At 43.6% G+C, this 21,189-nt stretch overlaps 1 long non-coding RNA gene across 1 annotated transcript in view; it reads right to left on the bottom strand.

The window, feature by feature from the left end:
- The window catches only part of LOC148151913 (uncharacterized), an 82,926-nt gene extending 68,495 nt beyond the window's left edge, over positions 1 to 14,431 (bottom strand). Inside the window, exon 1 of the long non-coding RNA XR_015759106.1 lies at positions 14,385 to 14,431. This is a non-coding gene — a long non-coding RNA (uncharacterized LOC148151913). The remainder of the gene's footprint in view (positions 1 to 14,384) is intronic.
- Positions 14,432 to 21,189: the final 6,758 nt, after the last annotated feature.

The raw sequence follows: 21,189 nt of genomic DNA, 5'->3' as shown, positions 1-21,189 counted from the left end.
GTCGGAGTCAGCGTGGGGTGACAGAAAGAAGGTGATGGCACCTACCACAGCAGAATGCAGAGGTCATTAACTTCCTTGTGATGTTGCTGGGTGCTCTCAAGACCCTGGAAATGGCACTGATCTGGTGGCAATTTTGGATTAGGCTGGCAGAATCTGGTGCTGTTGTCTCCTCTGGTGGATTTGAGGAAAGATGACGGGTTGCATCCAACAATATGTCCAGGTCCCTGTCAGCAAAGAAGAATGCCAGTATGGCCATCTTTGGAGCAATCTTTCACACACTACAACTGTGAACCACAACTCCCAGTTTGCAGCATTTGAGTTGGTGCATAGCTGGGCTTTAATTACAATGCCAGTGATGGGAAACTCAGAAGGTCCCAAGAGGGATGAGCATTTCTGCTGTTGGTGAGTGCAAAATAGTGTGAGAGCAATGCCACAGTGATGTGGTGCACAGGTAATGAAGTGAGCATTGTGGAATTAAATGAGAAAACTCACTGGAGTTCAGGGACAGAAACTCGCCATGAAATTCCCAGAACCGACAAACTGAGACTTATTTAAATGCTAGGAACAATCAGCCTCTAGCCGAGACACATATCAAAGACTTTAGGGGTAACTGGAACATGTGATTTTTTAAAAATCAAGTTGTCTGCCTAATGTACTCCACACCTAATTTAACTTGCATTCATGTCAATTGCAAACCAGCAGAGAAATATATTGGCAACTTTATTGATATCTCACTGCAGTATCTGCTCCTCTAAAGAATCCCAATTAGTGAATGTGATGACAAGTGAAGAAGGGGCAGAGCTCCAATGCGCAATGGACTCTGTTGAATTAATTTTTGGCTCCAAGGTCACAGAGCAATGAAACAATCTACATTATCAGAAGCTGATGAGCAAATCACTTGCCTAATCAAACTAGGTCATAGAGTCATTAAGATGTACAGCACAGAAACAGATCTTTCGGTCCAACTTGTCCAAGCTGACCAGATATTCTAGATAAGTCTAGTCCCATTTGCCAACATTTGGCCCATATCCTCTAAACCCTTCTTATCCATATACCTATCCATATGCCTTTTAATATCACAATTGTACCACCACCACCACTTCCTCTCTCAGTTCACTCCATACAAACATCACCCTCTGTGTGAAAAAGTTGTCTCTTAGGTCCATTTTAAATCTTTCCCCTCTCGCCTTAAAGCTATGCCATCGAGTTTTGGACTTGCCCACCCCTGGAAAAAGACCTTGTCTATTTACCTTTTCTATACGCTTCATAAATTTTATACACCTCTATAAGGTCACCTCTCAGCCTCTGATGCTCCAGAGAAAATAATCCCAGCCTATTCAGCGTCTCCCTTTTGCTCAAACCCTCTAGCTCTGGCAATATCCCTATAAATATTTTCTGAACCCTTTCAAGTTTCGCAACATCCTTCCTATATCAGGTGACACAAGTTGGTCTGGATAAATTTGAAGAGGATACCATCTGATTAGGTATTTGTAGAGAAGACTCTAGTATGCAGTTGTTGAGGAATGCAGTTGGCACAGTCCACAGGAACACTCCATTTTAATATGAAGGATGTATCCAAATCAAAGATTTGCTTGGAAACACATTATGGACAACCATCAACGAGGAATTCCCAGATCTCATGGAATTGTAACACAGATCAATGTTTACTGTTAGGATTTGAGCTCCAGAAGTACATGTGCATAGAAACGTAGGAGCTGGCTTGGATTATATTCATCCCTACTGATATGTCAGGGCTTGCCTTTCAGCAAGGGTCAGAAAAGTACCCAAAGTGTCGAATTCATGTTTTCCAAAACTAATACAAAAAAGCATGAATGAAATAATCTCAGAAATGGAGAGAATTATGAAAAGTGTGAGTAAATTCAAAATGGTGGCAAAACAAGGATAAATAAACAACCAAATATTAGGAAGATAGGGAGTTTTAAAATATATTTGTAAGCAAATGACTGCAGATGTTGGAAATCTGAAATAAAATATAGGAATGCTGGGAAAAATCAGGTCCGGCAATACGTATGGAGAAGGAATCAAGTTGTTAATTCCATCTCAGAAGGTCCCAGATGACGTCCTTCTTCCACGGTTGCAACTTCCCTTCTCACATGGTTGATGATGCCTTCCAGCGCATCTCCTCCACTTCACGCACAACCACTCTTGAACCCTATCCCTCCCAACACAACAAGGCCAGAACCCCCTGGTCCTCACCTTACACCCCACCAACCCGCCACACACAACGCATCATCCTCTGCCACTTCCGCATCCTCCAAACCAACCCCACCACCAGAGATATATTTCCCTCCCCACCCCTATCAGCATTCCGAAAAGACCATTCCCGCCACGACTCCCTCATCAGGTCTATGCCCCCCACCAGCCCACACCCCACTCCTGGCACCTGGCCCTGCCACAGCAGGAAGTGCAAAACCTGCACCCACACCACTCCCCTCAACTCCGTCCAAGCCCCAAGGGATCCTTCCACATCCATCAGAAATTTAATTGTACCTCTACCTCTGTCATCTACTACATCAGTTGCACCCGATGTGGTCTCCTCTACATCGGGGAGTCAGGATGCCTTCTTGCAGATCGTTTCAGAGAACATCTCTGGGACACCCACACCCACCAACTCCACCGCCATGTTGCTAAACACTTCAACTCCCCCTCCTACTCCGTCAAGGACATAGAGGTCCTGGGCCTCCTCCACTGCCAAACTGTTACCATCTGACGCCTGGAGGAAGAATGCCTCATATTCCGCCTTAGGACCCTGCAACCACATGGGATAAATGTGGATTTCACCAGCTTCCTCATTTCCCCTCCCCCGACATTATCCCAGTCCCAAGCCTCCAACTCAGCACTGCCCTCCAGACCCATCCATTATTGCCCCCTCTGACCTATTACCTTCTCCTTCACCTTCATCCATCTATCACTTTATCAGCTATCTCCCTTCTCGCCATAACAGCCCCCAACTCTATCCCCCTCTCATTTATCTCTCAGCCCTGACCCACAAGCCTCATTCCTGATGAAGTGCTTATACCCAATTCTCCTGCTCCTCGGATACTGCCTGACCTGCTGTGCTTTTCCAGCACCACACTCTCGACTCAAATTGTTACGGTTGGCAAAGATCAGTGTTGGTAATTTTAGATTAGATTAGATTACATTACATTACAGTGTGGAAACAGGCCCTTCGGCCCAACAAGTCCACACCGACCCGCCGAAGCGCAACCCACCCATACCCCTACATTTACCCCTTACCTAACACTACGGGCAATTTAGCATGGCCAATTCACCTGACCTGCACATCTTTGGACTGTGGGAGGAAACCGGAGCACCCGGAGGAAACCCACGCAGACACGGGGAGAACGTGCAAACTCCACACAGTCAGTCGCCTGAGACGGGAATTGAACCCGGGTCTCTGGCGCTGTGAGGCAGCAGTGCTAACCACCGTGCCGCCCACAAAGAGTAACCCACCCAGGCCCATTTACTAATGCAGCTAACACTATGGGCAATTTACTGTGGCCAATTCACCTGACCTGCACAGACATGGGGAGAATGTGCAAAATTGTTTTTGTTTTTTTCATTGATGCAGAAGGAAGACAAGTTTGAAGGCAATAAGCAGGTCCATATTATGATGGATACAAGGGAGTGTTCAGGGATGTCTTTGTCAGCAGAGATCATAAAAGAGAACGTGCAGTTCACAAAATGGCTCTCCTTATAAATTACCACTACTCCACAACCAGCATTAAAACTACAATTAATTGCCTCTCAATGCACCACAACACATATATTAGCAATAATTCACAGAGTAAATTGAACCTCGGCTTAGGGAACACCACTCACAAAGGCTGGAAAGAAAGTTAATGCAGGAAATTGAAATGGTATCTGCACTGATGTTGCTCATCAAGGATGAAGGTGAGGAGGTGGGAGGTCACAGTCAAGGAACATTAAGAGTAAGAATTTTATATGATGGTGACATATTTGAATTGGAACACTCAAGGCATTGGAACCTTGACTTGGGCTGTGAATTAATTTCCATTCAATAAAATTCCATTCTCCCTCTGCTAAGTATGATCCCTGCTGTCTATTCCTTTCTTAGACATTCAAAGAGAAGAGTTCGAGAGATTCTTTGCCCTATCTCTTGTGCTGCCTTAATCACAATGATAGCATTTCCTCACTCTGCATCATACTTAGATTGAACCCTCATTTAATTTAGAACTGGAAGAACTGAAATTCTCCCCACTTTGCAAAGTGACATTTTGTGTCTCAAACCCCTTTGGATATTGCTGTTTGCTCAGAGTTCAGAACAAAGGATCTTTGCTTTGTTTCAAAAAAGCACTGTATTCCTGAAGTCTGACATTCTTTTCCTGTAATGTGATGCTCTAAAATAGCACAGAGTACCTTGGGCAATGGACAAGACAAACAAATTCCTGTTGTCTTCTGATTGAGAGGATTCCGGACCACTAACTTTATCTGTGGCTTCAAGCAAAACAGAAATACTCTTCTTTCTCTGAGTAATGTTCACATCGGTTTTACTTTCTGTGAACCACATAGAGCCTGGCACCTGTCCCTGAAGCAGTGGGATCACATTTCTCTATGTCTCAATTAGTCTGACCATTAGGACTCCAAAGGGGCAAAGCAAATGGTTCCTGAAGAGTGATATTAGCGATGAAGATTAAAGTTGCAAATGGAAAACAAAATCTGACTAAGGCAAGAAAGAGGAGACTTTTGCAACAAAGATCAGAAGCTGATTCTGACAGCGGACCCTTTGACCTTCAGACTGCTGTGCCACCTTTTTCTAATTTTGTGTCTGTGAGAAAACAGTCAGTTGTGCACAGAACACTGAGTCACCACTGCTTTCTTTCAACAATTTGGAAATGTTTTTGCAATGCTTTGCACATTCTGCATGACACGAGCCAACAGGAACTGTAATACAATCAAGCATGCCAACAATAAACAATAAAGCAGATTACAGAATATTTCTTAATTAATGGACCATGGTGACAGAAAGTCCTTTGAAATTATACAAATAATGACTGAGAAAATATTGTATGAAAATGCAAAATTTAATTTTATCATTTAATTTAAGGTATAAGTTAAGAACATTCACTTTTTAAAAAGATTTTTAAGTAGGAAGGGAGTTAGTATATACAAAGTTATATATGTGATAGAATGTTTTTTAGGATTCATTGGAGCTGACTGGAATTGGTTTGTGCTCTACTTCAGAGAAAGGAATAAGCTGTTTGGTCCATCTCAGTAGTGGTCGAGGTCTTCACTATTATTAAATTTTCAGATAGTGTGTCAATTGGAGGTAAATTTGATAAAATATATGAAAGGCAACATAAGTAAGTGAATAATATAATTCAAATTTATGAAGAATTGCAGTCCAGATGATGCAGTCGTGAGTGTGATGCTGGAAAAGCACAGCAGGTCAGTTAGCATCCGAGAAGCAGAAAAATTGATGATTCAGGCAAAAAAACCTTCATCAAGAATGAGGCTGGAGCCTTGGGGGTGGAGAGATAAATGGGAGAGGGATAGGAATGGGGGGAAGGTAGCTGAGAGTGTAATAGGTGGATGGGGGTGGAGGTAATGGTATTAGGTCGGGGGAGGAGGGAGCGGATAGGGGGGAAAGAAAGATTGACAGGTGGGACAGGTCATGAGGATGGTGCTGAACTGGAAGGCTGGAACTGGGTTAAGGTAGAGGGAGGGGAAATGAGGAAACTGGTGAAATCCACATTGATGCGTGGGGTTGGAGGGTCCCAAGGTGGAAGATGAGCTGTTCTTCCCCCAGGTATCAGGTGGTTAGGGAATGGCGATGGAGGAGGCCCAGACCTGCATGCCCATGGCGGAATGGAAGTCTCTCTCTCTCTCATTGCAATCCCAAAACCACCCGTTCATCTTCCTTCCCAACTATCCACTCACCCTCCCCTCCCACCTATCACCATTGCTCCCACCTTCATCAACCTATTGCACTCTCAGCTGCCTTCCCCCCAGCACCAGCCCCCTCCCATTTATCTCTCCACCTCCAAGGCTACCAACCTCATTCCTGACAAAGGGCTTTTGCTCGAAATGTCAATATTCCTGTTCCTCAGATGCTGCCTGACCTGCTGTGCTTTTCCAGCGTCATACTCTCGACTCTAATCTCCAGCATCTGCCATCCTCACTTTCATCCAAATGGTACAGTCAAGGTCACAGCATGTAGGAATTTGTGGATACCATTGTGATCCAAAGCAAACATGACTGCAGTAAATGTTTGAGGTTTAAGCAACATTGGCTCAGAGTTTATAAGCTAGAGGATAAACTGCGGACACAGCAATGCATTTTGAAAAGGTAAAGTTACTAAGTCTTTGTAGCAGGAGACAGTCACATCTCTTGGTTCCTCTAATTTGGTCACTGCTCAGGGACAGGAGGGTATGATCGAGTAAGCAGGCAAATAAGGAGGGCTAAAGGATTGGAGGATCAGCCTTTGCAATTGAGATTCTCTCAGCCTGCTTGGATGAAAGTTAGAGCTGCAAGGTCAGTAAGGAAACTGACCATAGCACCATTGTGCTATTGTCATTGTCATTGAAATGAGGGGAACAACAAAGAATGTAGACAGAGCAAATAATGGTGTAGTGAATGGGGATTTACATTGCGTTCTGTAGCAAACAGTGTGAGTCCAGATGGCTGCGTTGTCTGTCTAGTGCCAGTGCTTGGGATATCTGCTTACGCTAGAAAGGAACTTGGAGGGGGAGGGGGAGGATTGAATAGTTGTGGTCCATGTATGTTCCTAGTTCTACTATGAGAGTAGAATGAGGAAAGAGATTTGGCATAGAGGACACGAGGCATTAAATTAAAAAGGAAAAAATTAGGAATGTGTGTGCTGGAGATCAGAGTTGACAAGTGTGATGCTGGAAAAGATCAGCAGGCCACAGAGCATTCGAGGAACAGGAGAGTGGATGTCACACTTATTAACATTATATTTAAAAGGATAGCCTGAAACGGTATAAGCTCCAGAGTATTACCTGAACCATGTGCAAATTGGCATAGGATACATCCCAAGTTGAATAGATGGATTAAAGAATGGTATGGGAATAGTGGGTTCCAATTCATGAACCACTAAGCACCCACAATGGGAAAATAGGCTAATACATCATTATGACGTTCTACACCTTAACTGTATTGGGAACAGTGTTTGATTATAATGAACATTGAAAGACAATATAAAATAACCTGTATAATTCTAAAGGGGGTGCAGGAGCAGAGAGAACTGAGTGTATTTATCAGATCATTGAAAGTGCCAGGACAGATGGAGCAAGCAGTTAGGAAAGCATACTGTATTCTTAGCTTTATTAACAGGGCATAGATTCTAAGAGCAATGAGGTGCTATTGAACTTGTACAGAACATTTGTTAGAACTCAGTTGGAGTATAGTGTACAGTTGCGGACAGTTATACAGTTCCTACAGTTATAGGAAATATGTGACTGCATTGGAGAAAGCACAGAAGTGATTTCCAAGCATGGTTGCAGGAATGAGAATTTCAGGATGGAACAGAGGGAAACCATCTAGGAATATACCAACAGTAAAGACCACATTTTACAAAGATAACAAAAAAAGCAAAACTAAATGCTCTGTGCCTGAATGTGCATAATATTAATAACAAAGAGAATCAGGATGTCGAAGCAATTTACATGGAGACAAAGAATAATACAGGAAGAATGTCACAAGTGGGAGTGATTCACAGACACCCCTAACAACAGCTACACTGTGGGAATAAATATACAAGAAGAAATACGAAGTGCTTACGATAAAGGGATAGCATAACCATGGATGTCTTTAGCATACATGTAAATGGGAAACATCAGGTTAGTTGTAGTAAACTGCTTTAGACATTCATAGTATGTTTTATTTTAGTTTCTTAGAGGCACACTGGAACTCTTTCCACTTTGGAATTGATCGGACAGCAGGTTATATTAGACTTGGTGTTGTGTGATGTGACAGGATTAGTTAATGACCTCAGAGTTAAAGCACCCATGAGCATCGGTGACCACAACGCAATTGAATTTTACATCCAGTTTGAAAGGGAGAAGATTGAGTTGAAGACTAATATTTTAAAATTAAAAAAGGGCAGTTAGGTGGGCATAAAATCTGAGCTCGCTGAAGGGTACTAGCAAACAAGGCTATGAAATCGATCAATAGGGATCTAATCGTAGACATTTAAGGGGATATTTTGGTAAACACAGAAGAGAAAGGAAAATTGTAAAGGCATGATGCACCATCTGTGGTTATCTAAAGAAGTTAGAGTAAGCATCAAATTGAAAGTAAAAATATTTTCTGTGCAAAGATACCAATATAGGTTTCTATGCAGATCCGATGATTGGTCAGAATATGAGGAGTGACAAAGAGTGATAAAGAATGACTGAAAGATAAATCAGGAGGAAGGAATTAGAGTATGAGAGGAAGTCGGCTAGGAATGTAAAAATAAAATGGAAGAGTTTCTGCAGGTATTTAATAAGAAAAAGAGCAAATAAAGTGAATGTAGGTGCTCTAGAAAGTGAGAACAGAGAGTTAAAAGTCAGTAATGGGGGATCCAAGATGGTGGCGATCCAGGAGGATTGCGTTGCAGAGCTCCGCACTGCAGCACAGGTGGGACAAACTTCTAACCCACCCAACCTGGATCATTGCGATATCCTGGGGCTCTGGAAAGGTCATGGAGTCCCAGGAAACTGTGAAAAATGAACTTACCTGCGTTTTCCCTGTCCAGAGATACTGAAGAAGGGTGGAGGAGCATCCAAGGCAGGGCCCATGGCCCAGCCTGCAGGATCCTTGGACTCGATTACCTACCAGGCCCTGGTGAAGGAGCTTGTGAAATCTTGCGAGATGTAGGGTAAGCAGATAGAGGAGAAGCTGGCCCTGATCTCTATCAACAGAAGCATGAACATCTGCAGGGAGACCTGGAGAAAAGGACAGTTGAGATTGAACACAGAGTCACAGTGGTGGAAGCTGATACCAGTTCCTCCAAGGAAAGGAGCCAAGCTCTGGAGACGCAAGTCCGTAATTTGCGTGATCAAGTGGATGATTTTGAGAAGAGGGGCAGGAGAAAAAATATTCAGATTGTCGGTCTGCTGGAGGATAAGGAAGCTGAGTGGCCTGCTGAATTTATTGAGGACTGGTTGCTGAAATTCCTTAACTTGGAGGCTGGAAGGAGAGGCTTGAAGATAGAGAGGGTTCACCAGGTCACGGAGTGGAGATCAGGTCTGGGTCAGTGTCCTCATCTTCTCTAGATGCGGTTTCATCATTATAGAGATAAGGAGAGAATCATGCAAGCTTCCAGAATCCAGGGGAAGGATCCAAAGGCCCTAATTTATGAGGGCTCTAAGATCATGTTCATCCAGGGCTTCTCAGAGTCAGTGATCCAGAAACGAAAGTCCTATAATGGTGTCAAGAAAAGACTGAGGGAGCTTGGGATCCAGTACTCTCTGAGGTATCCAACTGTGCTTCGGAACAACTTACAGTGATCTGATGGATCTCTTTGACACATCGGAGAAGGCAAGAGACTTTGTGGAAAAATTAACCTAATCTGAAAAATTTAGTATGTACATGTAGTAGTGTTGTTTGGGTTTTTTTTTAAACACTGGAAGTTTGGTTGGAGCTTTCTTTTCTTTTTTTATTGGTAATAATCTGGTTTAAACTATGTTTGGCGGTGGTTGAGATATGTAGTTTGAATTTCTAAGTTAAGTTATACCAAAGGATGGATGGGGTATTTATTCCTCTTTTCTTTAAAAATTTTTTTCTTTATTCACATTGCCATTCCACGGTGTATTTTCTTTCTTTTCTGCTTGTGTTTGCCGTGCGGCTCTAGCTGGAGGAGGGAAAATGGTTGGGATGGCTCAATGCCTATTTACAAGCAGTTTATACCTGGTTTAGGTATTTGTACACCTGGGCTGCAATGTTTGTAGTGGGATGGGAAATTGGGTTATGGGATGGGTAGTTGCCCCTTGGGGCAGGGGGTGAGTTCCCCTATTCAGCGCCATTGGTGCTTTATATGTTGGTTTGTTTTTTGCCTTTTGTTGTATTAAATCTTTGATAGCTTTGTAGGTTTATGTTCAATGGATCTTGCGACACTAAGGATCGGCGATTTGTAATTTGAGTTCCTCCTCTCTGGAATGTAAATGTTATTGCAGAAGGTTATGCTAATGACTTGATTAAATGTTGTACCTAGAATATCAAGGGGAGTCACTCACCAATTAAGAGGAAGAAAGTACTTTTGAGTCTTAGAAAGGAGAAGGTGGATATTACTTTGTTGCAGGATACACACTTGGTTGACAGGGAGCATTTGAAACTACAACAGAATGGCTTTGATTGGGTTTACTTCTCATCTTTTATTACCAGATGTAGGGGAGTGGCTAAATTGGTTAGGAGGCATCTCCCATTTAATTTACTAGAGTGTTATAAAGACACACAGGAGGTGCAATAAATGGGGAAAAATAATTTATAAATGTTTATTGCCCTCCAGCCCATCCCCTCAAATTTCTGGTAAATGCGTTCTCTAAACTGATCAGTCTTGAGTCCCAGCATATCATTATAGGGGGAGATTTTAACTGTCTCATGGAACCACAGTAGACAGGTTGCCCAAAGATCCCCTGTTACACTCTGTACAAACTAAACAATTAGTGGATCTGTGTGTGGAGTTAGGGCTATTGGACAGCTGAAGGCGTCTCCTCCCTGCAGGCAGGAAATTTACGTTTTTTTGCAATCCACGCAGACACCACACTAGGATTGATTTTTTTTTTCTGACCCCCGTGGCAACCCTGGACTTGGTGGCATCTTATACGATTGGTAATATTACCATCTCCGATCATGCTTCAGTGTACCTGTTGGTTAAGATTAAGGACGTTATAGTGGGCCCGAGCACTGGCGAATGGATCCTTTTATCTTCAAGGAAAATACATTTGTGCAGTACTTCTCCATGGAATTTCGGGCATTCCTAGACATTAACTCAAGCTCGGTTAGTAGCCCATCAGTCCTTTAGGAAACTGCCAAAGCCAATGCCAGGGGGTGAGTTATTTTCTACTTTGCCAGTAGGAAGCAGCAAAAGGGTGAGCAGCAACGTCTCCTTGAAGCACGGTTGGAGGCAGCCAAGAAGGTCTACTTTGACAGCCCCTCGTTGGTCAAGCTACAGAGGAAATACAACGCTGCTGTCTGCATTGAATTCCATGCTCTCGCAGACAGCAAAGAAGGAGCTTACTTTTGCAAAGCAAAGGTTATATGAGCATGGCGACAGGCCAGGCAAATACTTAGCATATCTCGCCAGGGAAAAAAGCACCTCTCAAGCCATTATGGCGATTAGGAAAGGATCTGGGAACCTAACATTGACTCCAAAAAGATTAATGTGGCATTCCAGAGATTTTACTCTAAGTTATACCAATCTGAGGGTTGTGAGGAAGGGCAGACCAAAATGGAGTCTTTTTTCAAGGATCTGGAGCTCCTAGGTGAGAGCCCCGAATAAGAGTCTTTTCTCAATGTTCCCTTATCAGAGAAAGAAGTGCAGGAGGCTGTGAAGTAGCTTCAGAGTGGAATGGGACCCGGTCTTGATGGACTTCCCAGCGAGGTCTATAGGGAATTTATAAACATATTGTCAGGCCCGATGTTCAACATGTTTAATGACTCATACAGCCATGATTGTCTGCCGTCATCTCTGAGAGAGGCCAATATGTTACTTATTCTTAAAAAGGTCCTGGAGGACTGCACTTTGTACAGGCCGATTTCACTCTTAACTGTGGACTTTAAAATCTGAATCTAACATTCTTGCATTAGGAGGCTGAAGGCTGTGTTATTTTCTATTGGTAAAGAGGACCGGACGGTAAAGGGCCGCAGGTCCTTCAATAATGTTAGGAGGCTGCTTAATGTAATTCAAGTGGGTCAACAACAGTCAAATTGGTGATTTCTCTAGATGCAGAGAAACTAGATGGGTGGCACGGTGGCACACTGGGTTCAATTCCTGCCCCAGGCAACTGCGTGGAGTTTGCACATTCTTCCCGTGTCTGCGTGGGTTTCCTCCTACAGTCCAAACAAAATGTGCAGGATAGGTGAATTGGCCATGCTAAATTGCCCATAGTGTTAGGTGAAGGGGAATGGGTCTGGGTGGGTTGTTCTTCGGAGGGTTGGTGTGGACTTGTTGGGCCGAAGTGCCTGTTTCTGCACTGTAAGAAATCTAAAGCATTTGACTGAGTTGAATGGCCGTACCATTTTTATACTCTGGAGCGTTTGGCTTGGGAAAAGTCTTTATAAGATGGGAAAAGGTTCTCTATGTGATCCTCTCCATCACCAATGGTGTACGAACAAGAAATTTTTGTATTTTTAGGGGCAGCTGGCAGGGCTGTCCTCTTTCGCCACTGCTTTTCACATTAGTGATTTAATAATTGATGGAGGCCATTCATAGGGATCCCAATATATCAGCTCCAGAAGTGGGGCCAAAATTACATAAGATTATGTTGTACACAGGCGATGGCCTTATTCTCTTGTCAAATCCAGGTAGTTTTGCCTGATACAATACATCAGTGCATTTGCCACCTTTTTACGGTACTGGATTAATCTTGCAAAATCAGAGGCTATGCTTATGGGTGGTCTTGCATAAGTGCTAGGTCTTGAGGGTGATTATCAATTCCCATTTAAGTGGTCACAAAGGGGTTTGTGTATTTGTGCAAATTCATTACTTCAGTTCTGGATCAGTTTTTCAAAGCAAATTTTGTTCAATTATTTGACAAAATCAAACAAGACCTTTAAAGATGGGAGGCACCTCCAGTCATAGAATCATAGAGTCATGGAGATGTACAGCAGGGAAACAAACCCTTCGGTCCAACCCGTCCATGCCAAGAAGATATCCCAACCACATCTAGTCCCAGGTGCCAGCACCTGGCCCATATCCCTCCAAACCTTTCCTGTTCATATACTTTTTAAAGATGCGTTTTAAATGTTGCAATTGTACCAGCCTCCACCATTTCCTCTGGCAGCTCATTCCATACACATACCACCCTCTGCGTGAAAAAGTTGCTTCTTAGGTCTCTTTTATATCTTTCCCCTCTCACCATAAACCTATGCCTTCTAGTTCCGAACTCCCCCACTCCAGGGAAAAGCTTTGTCTATTTATCCTATTCATGCCCCTCATGATTTTGTAAACATCTATAAAGTCACCCCTCAGCCTCAGACGCTCCAGGGAAAACAGCCCTAGCCTACTCAATCTCTCCCTATAGCACAAATCCTCCAACAGGAATATTTATTCTCTGGGCTCTTGTTATCTCATTTCTGAAGGCTTCCCATTTTCCAGCCGTCCCTTTACCTGCAAACATCTGCTCCTAATCAGCTTTTGAAAATTTATGCCTTATACTGTCAAAATTGACCTTCCTTCAATTTAGAACTTCAACTTTTAGATCTTGTCTATCCTTTTCCATCACTATTTTAAAACTAATAGAATTATGGTTACTGGCCCCAAAGTGCTCCCTCACTGATACCTCAGTCACCTGCCCTGTCTTATTTCCCAAGAGTAGATCAAGTTTTGCACTTTCTGGAGTGGTGTTGGAAAAGCACAGCAGGTCAGGCAGCATCCGAGGAGAAGGAAAATCGACATTTTGGTCAAAAGCTCTTCATCAGGAATTCCTCATTCCTGATGAAGGGCTTTTGCCTGAAAAGTCGGTTTTCCTGCTCCTCGGATGCTGCCTGACCTGCTGTGCTTTTCCAGCACCACTTTAACTTGACTCTGATCTCCAGCATCTGCAGTCCTCACTTTCGCCAGTTTTGCACCTTTCATAGTAGGTACATGCACATACTGAATCAGAAAATTTTCTTGTCCACACTTAACAAATTCCTTTCCGTCTAAACCCTTAACACTATGGCAGTCCCAGTCTATGTTTGGAAAGTTAAAATCCTCTGCCATAACCACCCTATTATTCTTACAGAGAACTGAGATCTCCTTCCAAATTTGTTTCTCAATTTCCCTCTGCCTTTTAGGGGGTTTATAATACCATCCCAATAAGGTGACCATCCCTTTCGTATTTCTCAGTTCCACTCTAATAACGTCTCTGGATGTATTTCTGGGAATATCCTCCCTCTGGGAATACTATTCCTTATCAAAAATGCCACTCCCCCTCCTCTCTTTCCTCCCTTTCAATCCTTCCTGTAGCATTTGTGTCCTGGAACATTAAGCTGCTAGTCCTGTCCATCCCTGAGCCATGTGCTGAAGTCTCCTCAGAGGAATGGGAAGATGTTTGGGAAATTTGCAATAGGACCCATGCTTTTCAGTTGAAGATTCTCCACAGGGTCCACTTGGCTCTGGACCGTTTGTCAAAATTTAAACCAGGGGTATCTTCAGCATGTCCCATGTGCAAGGTTTGTACTGGCACTCTTACCCATTGTCTTTGGTCCTGTAGTTGGCTTCAAACATAATGGAGTGCTGTGGCCGGTGCAATGAAGCAGATTTTGGGTGGAAGGGTGGAGAAGGACCCTTTCTCTCCTCTTCTTGGCCTGCCCAGTGTGTTCCCTGCACATGCGCATAAGAAAAATTTTTCAACATCCTCACTTTCTGCACAAGAAAGAATATCTTGCTAAGTTGGGTATCCAAAAACCCCCCAGGACCCGTCGGGTTGGTGGAAGATTGTTATGGAGCGCATCCCCTTGGATTTTCTCACAAATATGGTACACCACAAAACTGAAAATTTTTATAAGACATGGCAACTCTTTTTGGAATACCTGGACACAGATTTATCTGCCACACTAACAAGGGCTTTTATATAACAGTAACGATTGTGTTCTACAAGTCCAACATCCGATGAGGATGAACTGCGAACATATTAGTGCCTTGTTTGGCTGAGTTGAGTTATTATTATCTATTAGTTTGTTGTTAGTTATTTTTTTTTAGTTAAATAGTTAGGGTTTTTTAATTATATATTTTTCTATATATATTTATACATTTGTACCTGAGGGCAGTTTGGTTTTTGTTTTACTTGTTTTTGTGTTCTTTCTTTGTATTATTCTATATTTGTTGTAATATTAAAAATCTATTTTCTCATTAAAAATATATTTTTTAAAAAGTCAGTAATAAGGAAATACTGTATAAAATGAACACATATTTTGTTTCTGTACTCACTATAGCTCTTTTTTAAAAATTCATCCATGGGACACTGACTGGCCAGCAGTTATTGCTCACCCCTAGTCATCCTTGAGAAGATAGTGATGAGCTGACTTCATAGATTCCTGACAGTGTGGAAACAGGCCATTTGGCCCAACAAGTCCACACCAACCCTCTGAAGAGTAACTCACCCAGAACTATTCCCCAACCCTATTACTCTACATTTGTCCCTGACTAATGCACCTACATATCCCTGATAACTAGGCAATTTAGCATGGCCAATTCACCCAATCTGCACATCTTTGAACTGTGAAAGGAAACCGGAGCACCAGGAGGAAACCCACGCAGACACAGGGAGAATGTGCACACTCCACACAGACAGTTGCCTGAGGCTGGAATCGAACCCAGGTCCCTGGTGCTGTGAGGCAGCAGTGCTAACCACTGAGCCATCATGCCAACTTCTTGAACAGCTGCAGTCCACATGCTCTAGTTTGACCCACAATGCCATCAGGGAGGCAATTCCAGGATTTTGACCCAGCGACTGTAAAGAAATGACAATATACTTCCAAGGCAGGTGGTGAGTGGCTTGGAGGGGTGCTTGTAGGTGGCCGGTGGTCCATTGTATCTGCTGCCCTTGTGCTTCTGGATAGAATTGGCCGTGAGTTTGGAAAGTGCTGTCTTACAATCAATTTCTGCAGTGCATCTTGTAATTAGTAGCTGCTCCTGAGCTTCAGTGGTGGAGGGGGTGTGTGTTTGTTAATGTGGCCTGCTTTGTCCTGGATGATGTCAAGCTTCTTGAGTGTTATTAGAGTTTCATTCATCCAGACAAGAAGGGACAATTCCATTGTACACCTGACTTGTGCTTTATAGATGATGGGCGGGCTTTGGAGAGTCAGAAGATGAGTTACTCACTGTTGCATTCCCAGCTTCTAACCTGCTGTTGAAGCCATTATATTTATGTAGCAAGTCCATTTGAGTTTTTGGTCATCGGTAACCTCAAGGAAGTTGGTAGTGGGGGATTCAGTCATGGTAACAAAATTGAATGTCAAGGGGCAGTGATTAAATTGTCTCTTACTGGAGATGGTCATTGCCTGACATTTGTGTGGCATGAATGTTACTTGCCACTTGTCAGCCTAAGCCAGATCTTGTTGCATTTGAACATGGACTGCTTCAGTACCTGAGGAGTGGTGAATGGTGTGGAATGTTATGTAATCATCGGTGGACATCCCCACTTCTGACCTTATGATGGAGAGAAGATCATTGATGAAGCAGCTGAAAATGGTTGAACCAAGGACCCTACCCTGAGAAACTCCTGCAGAAATGTCCTGGAGTTGAGATGCCTGACATTCGACAAAAACAACCATTTTCCTATGTGCCAGTTATGGGTCCAACCAGGAGAGAGTTTGCTCCCGAAACCCATTCATTTTAGTTTTGCTAGGGTTCCTTGATACCACACTTGATCAAATGCGCCTTGATATCAAGGATTTTCAATCTCAACTCACCTCTTGAATTCAGCTGTTTTGTCCATATTTGAAATAAGGCTATAATGAGGTCAGGAGCTGAGTGACCCTGGCAGAACCCAAACTGAGCATCATTGAGCAGGTTATTGATGAGCAAATGATGCTTGATAGCACTGTTGATGACACCTTCCATAACTTTACTGATGATTGAGAGTAGACTGATGGGCAAATAATTGTCTGGGTTGGATTTGTCCTGCTTTTTATGAATAGGATATACTTGGGCAATATTTCAAATCATTGGGTAGATACCAGTGTTGTAACTGAACTGGAAGAGTTTGGTTAGGGGTGCAGAAGGTCTGAAGCATAAGTCTTCAGTACCATTGTCAGAATGTTGTTAGGGTCCATAGCCTTTGTAGTAACCAGTGTCTCCAACTGTTTTGTGGTTTCACGTAGAATTGGCTGAAGACTGATATCTGTGATGCTGGGAACCAAGGGAGGTAGCCAAGATGAATCATCCACTTGCCACTTCCGCCTGAAGATTGCTGAGAATGATTCAGTCTTATCTTTTGTACTAATGTGTTCAGCTCTTCCATCATTGAAAATGGGAATATTTGTGGATCCTCCTCCTCTAGTGAATTGACTAATTATCTACCACAGTTGTATGTAAGAGGGCAGCAGAACTTAGATCTGATCCATGTGTTGTGGGTTCACTTAGCTCTGTCTTATCACAAAACTTTGGCATGCATGTACAATTCATAAGCAAGGAGGCTAATGTGGTGATATCCTTTACTACAAGGCAAATTGAACAAAAGTAATGATGTTGTGCTACAGTTTTACAGGGTAAGGCAGTAGATGTTATTCACATTGACATTTGACAAGGTCCCTCAGGGTACGTTGGTTCATATGATCAAATCACATGGAATCCACAGTGAGTTAGGAAGTTGAATACAAAATTGCTTTGGCCATAGAAGATAGCGAATAGTTGTGGACAGGTGTGTTTCTGACTGGAAGTCTGTGACCAGTAATGTTCCGCAAGGATCTGCGCTGGGATTTCTGTTATTCATAATGTATATAAATGTTGGTGGTCTGATTAATAAATTTGCAAATGATACGAATGTTAGTGAAAGTTTGGATAGTGAGGAAAGATACCAAAGGATGCAGTCAGATATTGGACTCAACATTGAGTTCTCCACTTTCAAATAATCACCCTGCCCATCCCCCAACTCCCTTCCCAGCCCCTCCCCACTCCCTTCCATACGTCCCAGCCACCTATTTCCTCCCATTGACCAGCCAGATCATACCCTCTGCCTGTCTTCACCTATCCCCTCTACACCACCTTGCCCCTGCCCCCTTTATCTGCAACTCCCCCTACACCCACCCCCAGTCCTGAAGAAGGGATACACCTGAAACATCAACTTTTCCACCTCCTCACCTTACCTGGCTTGCTGTGTTCTTCCAGCCTCCTGCCTGTTTACATTGGATATAAGTCAGCTGGAAAGTTGGGTGGAGAAATGGCAGATGGAATTTAATCCAGATACATATGAGATGATTCATTTTGGGAGATTGAATGCAAGAGAAAAGTATACTTTAAATGGCTGGGCCCTTAGGAACATTGATATACAGAGGGATCTTGGGGTCTAAGTCCGTAGCTCCCTGAAAGTTGGCATGGTATCCTTGCCTTCATCTTTATGAGTATAAAAGTTGCCGATTTCATGTTGTAACTGTATAAGAGTTTGGTCAGGCCACATTTGGAGTATTGCGCACACTTGCCACACTATAGAATCATAGAGATTTACAGCATAGAAAACAGATCCTTCGGTCCAACTTGTCCATGCCGACCAGATATCCCAACCCAATCCAGTCCCACCTGCCAGCACCCAGCCCATATCCCTCCAAACGCTTCCTATTCATATACCTATCCAAATGCCTCTTAAATGTTGCAATTATACTAGCCTCCACCACTTCCTCTGGAAGCGTATTCCATACACGTACCACCCTCTGCGTGAAAAGGTTGCCCAGTAGGTCTCTTTTATATCTTTCCCCTCTCACCCTAAACCTATGCCCTCTAGTTCTGGACTCCCTGACCCCAGGGGAAAAGACTGTCTATTTATCCTATCCGTGCCCCTCATAATTTTGTAAACCTCGAGAAGGTCACCCCTCAGCCTCCGACACTCCAGGGAAAACAGCCCTAGCCTGTTCAGCTCAAATCCTCCAACCCTGGCAATATCCTTATAAATTTTTTCTGAACCCTTTCAAGTTTCACAATATCTTTCTGATAGGAAAGAGACCAGAATTGCACGCAATATTCCAACAGTGGCCTAACCAATGTCCTGCACAGCTGCAACATGACCTCCCAACTCCTGTACTCAATACTCTGACCAATAAAGAAAAGCATACTAAACACCTTCTTCACTATCCTATCTACCTGTGACTCCACTTTCAAGGAGCTATGAACCTGCACTCCAAGGTCTCTTTGTTCAGCAACACTCCCTAGGACTTTATCATTAAGGGTAAAAGTCCTGCTAAGATTTGCTTTCCCAAAATGCAGCACCTCGCATTTATCTGAATTAAATTCCATCTGCCACTTCTCAGCCCACTGGCCCATCTGATCAAGATCCCATTGTAATCTGAGCTAACCTTCTTTGCTGTCCATTACACCTCCAATTTTGGTAAGAAGTCTTTGGAGAGGGTGCAAAAGTAGTTTAACAGGATGTTACCTGGATTGGAATATATTTACTATAAGGAGAGGTTTGATAAACTTGTATTGTTTTTGCTAGAGCATTGTAGGCTGAGGGGTGACCTAATATAATTTTATATAATTCTGAGAGCCATGTTTAGGGTGGTTAGTCAGAATCTCTTTCCCCTGGTGGAAATGATAAATACTAAGTGGCATAGGCTTAAGATGAGAGGGGGGATGTTTAAAGGAAATTTTTGAGGCAAGTCTTTTTGCAAAAAGGGTAGTAGGTGCCCAGAATAGTAGAAGCAGATACTATAGCAATGTTTAAGATGCATTTAGACAGATGCATGAGCAGGCAGAGATTAGAGAGATATGGTCCATGTGCAGGAAGATGGGATTAGTTTAGAATAGTATCATGGTTGGTGCAGACCTGGTGGGCCGAAGGGCCTCTTCCTGTGGTCTATTGTTCTATGTTCTATTTTTAAGGCTGCTAGAGGGAGCAGCAAGGTAGCTTGGAGAGGATTCAAGAGAGGTTCAGTTCAATGAACTGGGAGAAATCCTGGGACAGGGAGGTGCTCAAGTTCCCCGAGCAATTAAAACAAAATTAAATTAATGTCATTGCCAAAACAAACCACAGGAGGGACAATACTTTATCTTCCATCTGGGCACCTGACATCCTACAGCCCGGAGGACTCAACATTGAATGCTCCATTTTCAAAGAACCTTCCTTCCCATCCCCCGACTCCCTTCCCAGCCCCTCCCCCTCACTGCCACTACTCCCTACCACCAACCGGATTCATTCCTTCCATTGACTAACAAGGTTGTCCATTCTATCTGTCTTCATCTATCCCACTTCACCACCCTGCCCTTGCCTTGCCCTTTATCTACAGCTCCCTCCAGACCCATCCCCAATCCAGAAGAAGGGTTACACCTGAAACGTTGACTTCTTCACCCCTGATGCTGCCTGGCTTGCTGTTTTCTTCCAGCCTCCTGCCTGTCTACTTTGGATTCCAGCATCTGCAGTTTTTTTGTCTCTACACATTTAAAGAAGCACTCTACAACCTTACAGCAAGTCTTTCTCTTGCCTATTCAGAAGAACAGATTATAATTTGTCTGGAAGTCCATTAATCAGTGAAACCTAGGGGCTATTTTAACTATGCACCCACCTGGCTTCCTTGGAGAAGGCAAGACAAACATTTCCACAATAATTAGCATGAATCTGTGGGAGTTTGAGAAAGGAAAATGGAAATATTATCAGCTGGATTGTAAACTGCCTTTGAAGAGAAATAAGGTGGAGTTGCTGGTGTTGGACTGGGGTGGACAAAGTTAAAAAATCAGTGTTGAAACTTTATTGCTGGAACAGCACAGCAGGTCAGGCAGCATCCAGGGAACAGGAGATTCGACGTTTCGGGCACAGGCCCTTCTTCAGGAATGAGCAGAGAGTGTTCAGCAGGAGAAAATAAAAGGTAGGGAGGAGGGACTTGGAGGAGGGGCGTTGGAAATGTGATAGGTGGAAAGAGGTCAAGGTGAGGGTGATAGGTCGGAGTAGGATGGAGGCGGAGAGGTCAAGAAGAAGACTGCAGGTCAGGAAGGCGGTGCCGGGCTGGAGGGATTCGGCTGAGACAAGGTGGGGGGAGGGGGGATGAAGAAACTGGTGAAGTCCAAGTTCATCCCCTGTGGTTGGAGGGTTCCCAGTCGGAAGATAAGACGCTCCTCCTCCGACCGTCGCGTTGTTGTGGTTTGGCGGTGGATGAGTCCAATGACCTGCATATCCTCGGTGGAGTGGGAGGGGGAGTTGAAATGCTGTGCTACAGGGTGGTTGGGTTGGTTCGTCCGGGTGGCCCAGAGGTGCTCTCTGAATCGCTCCACAAGTAGGCGGCCTGTCTCCCCAATATAGAGGAGGCCACACCGGCTGCAGCGGATGCAGTAGATGATGTGGGTGGAGGTGC

Source organism: Chiloscyllium plagiosum, unplaced genomic scaffold, assembly GCF_037043375.1.
Source record: "Chiloscyllium plagiosum isolate Xiang-an unplaced genomic scaffold, Cpla_swu_hap1 HiC_scaffold_2, whole genome shotgun sequence".
Taxonomy (NCBI): domain Eukaryota; kingdom Metazoa; phylum Chordata; class Chondrichthyes; order Orectolobiformes; family Hemiscylliidae; genus Chiloscyllium; species Chiloscyllium plagiosum.
The sequence above is the reverse complement of the archived record's forward strand: the minus strand, read 5'-3'. Positions and strand labels throughout refer to the sequence as shown.